The sequence below is a fragment of the Gymnoscopelus microlampas genome (assembly GCF_963454915.1).
Source record: "Gymnoscopelus microlampas genome assembly, chromosome: 4".
Classification (NCBI taxonomy): Eukaryota; Metazoa; Chordata; class Actinopteri; order Myctophiformes; family Myctophidae; genus Gymnoscopelus; species Gymnoscopelus microlampas.
The window spans coordinates 32,156,472-32,166,939 of record NC_139941.1 but is presented as its reverse complement, the minus strand read 5'-3'; positions in this window follow the sequence as shown (position 1 = coordinate 32,166,939).

Below are 10,468 nucleotides of genomic sequence, written 5' to 3'. Positions count from 1 at the left end.
CGCATTCGGGTCACGTGACGTCTGTTTATGTCCTGGTTTCCATTAGGAGGGGATCAGTCTATTTTCTCCATTGACTTACATGCATTCTGCTCATCAGACACAAGCCAGCTAACGTCTTATTTCGAAAGGTAAAGTTATTCTAATACTGTGTGCTGTATTATTATCTTGTTTTCTTGATGATGTTATTGTTCTTTTACATCTTACCATTTGGAAATTGACTTTAATAGATAGATTGCGAATGCTAGCAATGTTACCTGCCTGTGTAGAACACATCACCATACAGTGGTGTAAAGTAACCAAGTACATTTACTCAAGTTTTACTTTACTGGAGTATTTACAATTTCCAGTACTTTTACTTCTACTCCACTGCATCTCAGAGGCAAATATTGTACTTTTCACTCCACTATTGCATTGTGAGCTGTAGATCTGCTATTTTCATAAGATTTTTTATACATTTGAAAACTGGGACATTCTACATAATAATTACATTCTACTTTGGTACCTTAAGTAGCCTACATTAACATTTTATACCAATACCTTTTACTCAAGTACAGTCTGAATTTCTGACCACACATACATTCATACACACATATGCTACAAGTGGAAGTCAGAAATGACTTGAGTATAAGGTATTTGTATCAAAATGTTAATGTACAGTAGGCTACTTAAGCTTAAGGTACCAAAGTAGAAAGTACGCATTATGTACATATGTAGAATGTCCCAGTTTTCAAATGTATAAAAAAATCTTAAGAAAATAGCAGATCTACACGCTCACAATGCAATAGTTGAGTGAAAAGTACAATATTTGCCTCTGAGATGCAGTGGAGTAGAAGTAAAAGTACTGGAAATTGTAAATACTCCAGTAAAGTAAAAATACCTAAGAAATCGTACATAAGTACAGTACTTGAGTAAATGTACTTGGTTACTTTACACCACTGTATGGTGAGTATATATATTGGTATAAAAAGGAAATGCTAAAATAAGCCTATGTGTTCTACACAGGCAGGTAACATTGCTAGCATTCTCAATCTATCTATTAAAGTCAATTTCCAAATGGTAAGATGTAAAAGAACAACAACATCATCAAGAAAACAAGATAATAATACAGCACACAGTATTAGAATAACTTTACCTTTCGAAATAAGACATTAGTTGGCTTGTGTCTGATGAGCAGAATGCATGTACTGTAAGTCAATGGAGGAAAAAGACTGATCCCCTCCTAATGGAAACCAGGACGTAAATAGACGTCACGTGACCCGATGTGGGTTAGGCTTATAGAGACATAATATATCTACAATTGCCACAAAACCTGTCGCCTACAGCCACTGTGGGCATAAAACAATACGTTGCAGGGTACGTTTAGGTCTGATAATGATGTACAGTACACATGTTCACATCATGTATACTTTACATCACTTAAGACCATTTAGCAAATTCTTAATTTGTTTAACATTTGAGAAACAAAAATAGCCAACTTAACAAAGACGTGCCCACTATTCCTGTATCAAACACCATTTCAAGTAAATACACAATGCTTAGCATTTAATCCAGTTTTAGAATCAACTAAACAGTGGCTCTCAAATGTTTTCATATCAAGGACCCCAAATGAAAAGGCATTTGACCAAGGATTGGGCCTCTTCCGTACTTTCCTTCACAGGTGTTACAAATGATACTAATTAAGAGTGTACAGATGGAACCAAATGGACCCGTAATTTGTTTCCATTTGTACACTCTGAGTTAAAGGGATATTTCATTTTCAAAAAAACTTTGGGTCATTTTATTGTCTACTCATAGTTAGGGAATTTTAGCAATATGTGTGGACCATCTGTGAAAAAAATTACTACCAATAGCTTTCTTCACCAATGTGTTCTTATAGGTGTCTAGAATCACCTCTCAATTAATGCAAACCCAAATCCTCGTGGAAAATCCTGGAGAGCCAATCAAAGTTAAGGAGCCCAGAGGGCTTTGGTGAAAAATATATTTAAAAAAAAAAAGTCTAAAATGAACTTGTGAGGTGTCTAACTAGGGGTTTTCAGGGGTGCTAAATCCATTCCAACCATTATTTTTGAGTAAAAATGTCTCCCTGGCCATCTAATATTGGTATATTGGTTATTGTTAGTGTATAATCAGTGTATAATCAATGGTAAGGGATTGGGGTGTTGTTGAATTGATTCTATTCTGAAAAATAAAATAAGAAAATATTGCTAAACACTGTGCACATGCTCAGTGGGATACACTGTCTGAATGTGGGGAAGGAGCGGGAGTGTTGCATCCTGGCAAATATGTCTGGACGATTTTAAGGTACGGTAGTTTATCTACTTTTTGGCATTTATTTTCCTCTGCTGGCAAAACTTTTGATTACTGTGAATTTAGATGTCAATTTTCTCTAGCCTATTGCTTACATTGAACAACCATTAGTTAAACAATCATGACACTTGTCTTTTAGTAGACAACATGGAAGAGGATTCTGTAGCTTGTGGCTTAAGGTGCTTCATCTGTGGTGGTCCTGAGACTGAGATTCAAAAGTCACCCAAAAAGGCTATGCACATTTTTTGTCTTATTCTGAGAGTGTGGATGATGCAGCATTAATCAGAAGACTTCATGAGGACTGGAAAAACTGAGATGACCCCAAACTAAGATACCATTTGGAATGCAAAACCGAGCTATACAGTCATGCAAGAAGTACAGTATATCCACTGGATACCGTAAGTTTTTTTTTCATTGTGATGAAAGTTGCCACTTGCAGATTTCAATCCTGTTCTATGTTGTGAGTGACATCATAATTTAATAAAAACTTTAAACATAATCTATTCTTTAGAGCAAGATGAGCAAGTCCAACGGCCAGACAGGAAAAGGAAAAGACATAGGGCATTGTCTGGGTCAAGTAGTTCAAGTGCTAGCTGGCACACTTGATCTACCATAATACTTGCATCCTTTGCAATGAAGGTATCAATGTTGGCACATTGAAAAGAAACCCTGGTAAGTCTTTTGTATGTAAGATTCAAATACATTTTGATAATTGTTTTTCTTGCTCCTCATTGTAGGCTTCCACTCAAAGTCAAATATTTTAATCATGCACATACTGTATGTTACAAAGTCTGAGGTAACATTATATGGATACACAATACAGCTGTACAATACAACTCACATTTCTTATCCTGAGGGAAGAAATACAATTTTTAATAGTGAAACTTTTGACTTCAAAATAATGTATTCTGCAAGATTGATTTGGGTCCAGGAATGAGGGGGACTAATAAAGGATAAGAAATGTGAGTTGTATTGTACAGCTGTATTGTGTATCCATATAATGTTACCTCAGACTTTGTAACAGGGTTCTCAAAGTCTCTTCTGCATCGAATATGATATACTGCCTCTTCTGCCACCAGGCGACCAGCGACTTCAAGTCCCCAGTCATCACCTCATCGCTTTGCTCTCTGCATCAAACTCCTTTTCAGTCGGTCCTGGTAGACATTATCAGGTGCACGATACAACTGCCAAGCTCTTGTCTGGATAAAAGGTAGCCACATACAGTATGTGCATGATTAAATTATTTGACTTTGAGTGGAAGCCTACAATGAGGAGCAAGAAAAACAATTATCAAAATGTATTTGAATCTTACATACAAAAGACTTACCAGGGTTTCTTTTCAATGTGCCAACATTGATACCTTCATTGCAAAGGATGCAAGTATTATGGTAGATCAAGTGTGCCAGCTAGCACTTGAACTACTTGACCCAGACAATGCCCTATGTCTTTTCCTTTTCCTGTCTGGCCGTTGGACTTGCTCATCTTGCTCTAAAGAATAGATTATGTTTAAAGTTTTTATTAAATTATGATGTCACTCACAACATAGAACAGGATTGAAATCTGCAAGTGGCAACTTTCATCACAATGAAAAAAAAACTTACGGTATCCAGTGGATATACTGTACTTCTTGCATGACTGTATAGCTCGGTTTTGCATTCCAAATGGTATCTTAGTTTGGGGTCATCTCAGTTTTTCCAGTCCTCATGAAGTCTTCTGATTAATGCTGCATCATCCACACTCTCAGAATAAGACAAAAAATGTGCATAGCCTTTTTGGGTGACTTTTGAATCTCAGTCTCAGGACCACCACAGATGAAGCACCTTAAGCCACAAGCTACAGAATCCTCTTCCATGTTGTCTACTAAAAGACAAGTGTCATGATTGTTTAACTAATGGTTGTTCAATGTAAGCAATAGGCTAGAGAAAATTGACATCTAAATTCACAGTAATCAAAAGTTTTGCCAGCAGAGGAAAATAAATGCCAAAAAGTAGATAAACTACCGTACCTTAAAATCGTCCAGACATATTTGCCAGGATGCAACACTCCCGCTCCTTCCCCACATTCAGACAGTGTATCCCACTGAGCATGTGCACAGTGTTTAGCAATATTTTCTTATTTTATTTTTCAGAATAGAATCAATTCAACAACACCCCAATCCCTTACCATTGATTATACACTGATTATACACTAACAATAACCAATATACCAATATTAGATGGCCAGGGAGACATTTTTACTCAAAAATAATGGTTGGAATGGATTTAGCACCCCTGAAAACCCCTAGTTAAACACCTCACAAGTTCATTTTAGACTTTTATTTTTTTTTAAATATTTTTCACCAAAGCCCTCTGGGCTCCTTAACTTTGATTGGCTCTCCAGGATTTTCCACGAGGATTTGGGTTTGCATTAATTGAGAGGTGATTCTAGACACCTATAAGAACACATTGGTGAAGAAAGCTATTGGTAGTAAATTTTTTCACAGATGGTCCACACATATTGCTAAAATTCCCTAACTATCAGGCTTGTGTGAGCCCCCAGACCGTTTTTAAGTTGCTTGATTCAGTATTTAGACATTTGATATTCATTTTATCAGACACGCCCCCTTCCTATACAAACCCATATTAACTTCAAACTCCATTTTTAGCATGTTAGATAGGAAGGGGGCGTGTCTGATAAAATGAATATCAAATGTCTAAATACTGAATCAAGCAACTTAAAAACGGTCTGGGGGGCTCACAAAAGCCTGAGTAGACAATAAAATGACCAAAAGTTTTTTTGAAAGTGAAATATCCCTTTAAACACCCTTGGGCCGTTTGGAACAGAGCCTTCATTAGCATCATTGGTAACACCTGTGAAGGGAAGCGAGCCCAATTTATTTCCAATATGGCAAACTCCCAGTTTGTGCCCCCCTCCTACAATGGTGGTGTTTAGTGAAATTGGTGACCTTCAGAAAACATGCGACCATCTCGTTGGACTTCACAAAAGATCAATGTCCAAATCTAAATAACCACTGTTTTGTTTATTAACCGAGCAACTGTTCATAAACAGCAGTGATTTACTGTGTGTGTTTGACATTATGTGAAGTCCACAAGATGGACACATCTTTTGTCAGGTCACCAATTTCTCCATAACACTGGAGGCAGAATTTCGAGGTTTGGAATTTGGCTTGAAAACAACCACAGACAGTCTTGGTTCACCTCTCAGCCGTTTGACCAGTGATTCTCAAAGTGTGGTCTGATAACCCCCACAGCTTATCAGTCATCAGTTACCATGAGTATAAACCCTAGGGTTTATACTAGACCCGTCACAATTATTACGTAAATGCCTAATTGCAATTATTTTTCGATATCAGAATTAAAAATGTATTTTGCATAATCGTCATGATCATTACCATGTTAAAAATGTTCATATATTTTCAAACATTTTCCAAAAATAGTGGATCTACGAGCTCAAAAAGTAAAAAAAAGTAATTAAATTATGTATATTATTTGTCATATCTGTCTGGTGCAAATGTTGTTTACGAATCCCTAGAAGCCAAAAATAGATCAAATTTGTATTTATAATGTACCAATGTTCAACGTCAAACAATTAAATCGCAATCATTTGTGTGACAATTAATCATCAACTTTTCTAATGGTGACACAGCCCTAGTTTATACTGGTGTGATCCAGGTACGTACCGTGTGGGGCCTTCCACCGCTCGGTTGAAGATAGCTGGTATTAATAGAGCCGCGTAGGTTGTATGGCACCACGTCCCGAGCACCGTACGCCTTGTATCTCAATGGAGAGCGTTCGTTGGCACCGTTATACGTTTCAGCTCTCAGGGCTCGTTGCTGCATAGACTCCGTCGAGGTTCCATCTTCCTGAACCCTTTGTCCGAGTTACAGACACTCTATTACCAGCTATCTCCTGATGACTCCATCCGTCCAGGACCTTCATTGAAGAACTCATACACCGAGTCAAACCCTGAGTCATAGCTAGGAGTCATGACTCAGGGTTTTAAACTCGCTGTATGAAGTAGATTTAGTCCACTCTGCAGGAGGTCACATGATTAACCTGTAAGACACACATATATATACCAACATTACACTCTTTTCCCCCACATTTTATATATTGTAGAATTCATAATATCAATAAGATTGTTTAAAAAAAGAAATCTACAAAAACGACATTTCTTTTTTTTCCAGTTTTGTTGGGGTTATATGTTAGTTTGTGTTGCTATTAATTTGTTTTTAAACTCACTATTTTTCATGTATGTGATGATAGAGACTTAAGGAGTAGTTCACCCCGAAAAAAAATCTTATTTTCCATCAATTACACACCCCATGAAGCCTTGAATTCATGGATTTGTTTTGTTTTTTGTCGCATTCCTAGGCCAATAATTTGATGACCGGGTGTATTTCCGGTAGGAGACACAAAGAGTCTACTTTGTGTCTCCTACCGGATACTTTAGCATCTTTCCACCGGTAATCAAATTATTGGCTTAGAAATACGAAAAAAAAATAAAAAAATCCATGAATTCAAGGCTTCATGGGGTGTGCAATTGATAGAAACCAAGTCATTTTTGGGTGAACTACTCCTTTAATACTGCAACACAACTGACAATAATAATAAAATAATCTACATTGTATATGTAAGTATGATACACACAATAGCAACAAACATGTTACGTTCGCTGCCGTCAGGGTAATCGCCATATTCTAACCTTGTGTTTTCTTCATAAATTAACTCCCTACTTGATCATACTACAGCGTCACATAAAAGCAGGGACGTGCACAGATAGACTCTAGGTGGTGCTAGAGCACCTGCCCTTTGCCCTCTTGACCAGAAGTGCCCTTTTGAAGAAAAAAAAATATTTTTTTTCCCAGTTTACAGCAGGGGTCTTCAACAAGGGGTCCGGGGCCCCTAGGGGGTCCTCAGAGTTACTACAGGGGGTCCGCCAATTCTTTATGTGATATGATTTTTCTTTTTACCATAACCACTCGAAACCTAGCATCCCTTTTCTGAGGAGAACTTTAGCCAAAAATAGCCGATCTACAAGCCCACAACGCCTCGCAGCGCGAGGCGTTGTGAGCTTGTAGATCGGCTATTTTTGGCAAAGAGGTATAGGTGTAGAGGGGAAAAAGAGCAGACCAAGTCAACAAAAAAAAAGTATAATTTACTTGAGCACCTGCCCCTCAAAATGTCTGTGCACACCACTGCATAAAAGCATCAAAAGTAGCAGATCTACAAGCTCAAAAGGCAGCGCAAACATGGAATAAAGATAAATAAAATCTCATGACTGAAACTGTAATGAATTATCATGATCGCGTTGCTGCTGTTCTACAGCCGACCGGTTGAAGAAATCACAGATTGAGGCTTTAAAGGGATAGTTCACCCCCAGGGATTTCTATCGATCAGTTCACCCCATAGAGACTTTCATTCATGGATATTTTTTTAGTTTTTGTCTCATTCTCTAAGCCAATAATGTGATGACCGGCAGCGGTTCCGGTAGGAGACACAAATAGTCTCCTTTGTGTCTCCTACCGGAACCGCTGCCTACCGGTCCGCTGGTCATCAAATTATTGTCTTAGGAATGAGACAAAAACAAAAATATATCCATGAATTCAAGTCTCCATGGGGTGACTAGTCCATAGAAAAAAAGTCATTTTGGGGGTGAACTATCCCTTTAACCTTTGCTTTTTTACATTCATGTTTATGGAAGATGCTTCTAAATATACATTCTATTGCAAGGTTGATCACTTCGAACACTTTGATCTTAAAATAACAAAAAAAAACGAAAACATTTATTTTATATATTTTATGAAAAGTATGAAATGTGAAAAGTGCTATACAAATAAAGTTTCATTAATAAAGTTTCATTATTATTATCCCCCATCTTGACATTCTTGAACACTCCACAAAAATAGTGTTTGGCATATTAGCTCCATGTTAATCTCAAACATAAATGTATGAATTCTAAATATAAAGGGTGCCGAGTTCTTTGTAGTTTTTCTTAACGCCCTTACTGCTCCATAAATATACACACTAGCAACACATTAAGTATTTAAGGCCAAAACCACGGTTGTTACCCGACCATACGGGTCGTTTGTGTTCCGTAATATTACGTAAAAGTTTAATAAATAAGTGTTTTAATTCCGTCTGTGTCCGAACGCCGTTCTACTTCTTCCTTTACATGGAGTGCAATACCTGCGCTCGCCTGCAGCAGGTGAACGCTGGTATTACACCCCATTGTCAACCAGGAAATACAATGATGTTCATTAATGGACGGAATTAAAACATGTATTTATTAAATAACACGCATTATTAACTAAACACCAACAACCCGTATGGACGGATAAAATCAGTGGGTTTTAAGATAATCACTTCATAGTAAGAATGTATACATTAATGGAGACGCACGAACATAAATGTAAAACAACTCAATATCAGTATGCAACTGTTTTAACTGATTGATGTTAACATGCAATTGTTTTAACTGTTTGTGTCAACTTTATTGTTTTTTATGTTAATTATATGTATTGTAATCTCGGCATCATTGTAAATGAGGGTCTCCCTCAATTGATCTCTCCGAGAATATTAAATAAAGGTTGAATGAATCTGCTGTTACAGCAGCAGGCGAGCGCAGGTATTGCAACATGTAAACGAAGTAGTAGAACGGCGTTCAGCCACAGACGGAATTAAAACGCTTATTTATTAAACTTTTACGTAATATAACGGATCACAAACGACCCGTATGGTCGCGTAACAACCGTGGCTTCGGGCTTAAATACTTAATGTGTTGTTAGTGTGTACATTTATGGAGCAGAGAGGCCGTTAAGAACAACTACAATGAACTCAGCATCAATCAAACAAGTCTCTGACCGTCTTGGTCCCAGACTAAAGTTCTTATAGATTCAGTGGTGGAAAAAGTAATTAAATTCTTTACTTAAGTAAAAGTACCAATACTGCAATATAAAAATACTCTGTTACAAGTAAACGTCCAGAATTAAAAATGTACTCGAGTGAAAGTACAAAAGTATTGGCATCAAAATGTACTTAAAGTACCAAAAGTAAAAGTACTAAATATTTGAAAATAGCCGATCTACAAGCTCACAACGCGTCACGATGTTGTGAGCTTGTAGATCGGCTATTTTCAAATAGCCTGCCTAGGTATAAAATAGGGCTAAAGTGGTTAATGTATGTCTTATAATATCATAATTTATATCTGAAAAGTAACTAGACGTTTTCAAATAATTGTAGTGGAGTAAAAGTACAATATTTGCCTCTGAGATGTAGTGGAGTAGAAGTTAAAGTATTGGAGATTGGGAAATACTCAAGTAAAGTACAAATACCTCAAAATTGTACTTAAGTACAGTACTTAAGTAAATGTAATTAGTTACTTTACACCACTGTAGATTATAAATGCACAGCGTCTATGGCAGGGTTAGATCTACAAACCCCTCACATATCAGTGAGTGTGGTTAGGTTTAGTCAGTGACCATTTGGAACAATGTTTGTTTGGTGCGTTTCATCCTCGGTTGTAAAACAAGAATATTCCAAATGTTTGGTCCATTTGGTGTCATAATTCACAAACAGCCTTAAAACCCCAAATGCTTAACTAATAATAGTGCTAATTATCGGCGGATAAAAACGTGTGTTGTTAATGATCAAACATTAGTAAAATACCTGATGCAGCGTGCGTTACAAACTGAACCAACCAGCCGTTGTGCGCTTGCGTCCTATTTAAAGCCGTATTCACGTCCGGTCTGGAGCCCCGCCTACTGGATCCGGTATGTGTTGAAACCAATGTACATACATGAACGCATCGTTTCCGTTTCCGTTTTCTGACCGGATCTTCATCCGGCAGACAATTGATCACAATCAGTTTTCAATCATCATCAACACTGATCACAGGCAGCTGATCGCAACAAGGTTGCGTGTGTCCACGGGTCTACTATCTTTTTTCGCCTTTATCATAAAAGGTTGCTGGACAACATATAAAGGATGAAATACATAATGTATTAAATAATATAAAGGTAATATCAAATACATTGTAAAAAATGAGAGACATGACACTTTATTAGCAAGACAGTCTTTTATTATATTATTCCTAATTTTGCTGGTTTCCCCTGAAACCCGTTTACTGTTACAGAGTAGAACTGCCATAGAGTCTCTGCTGA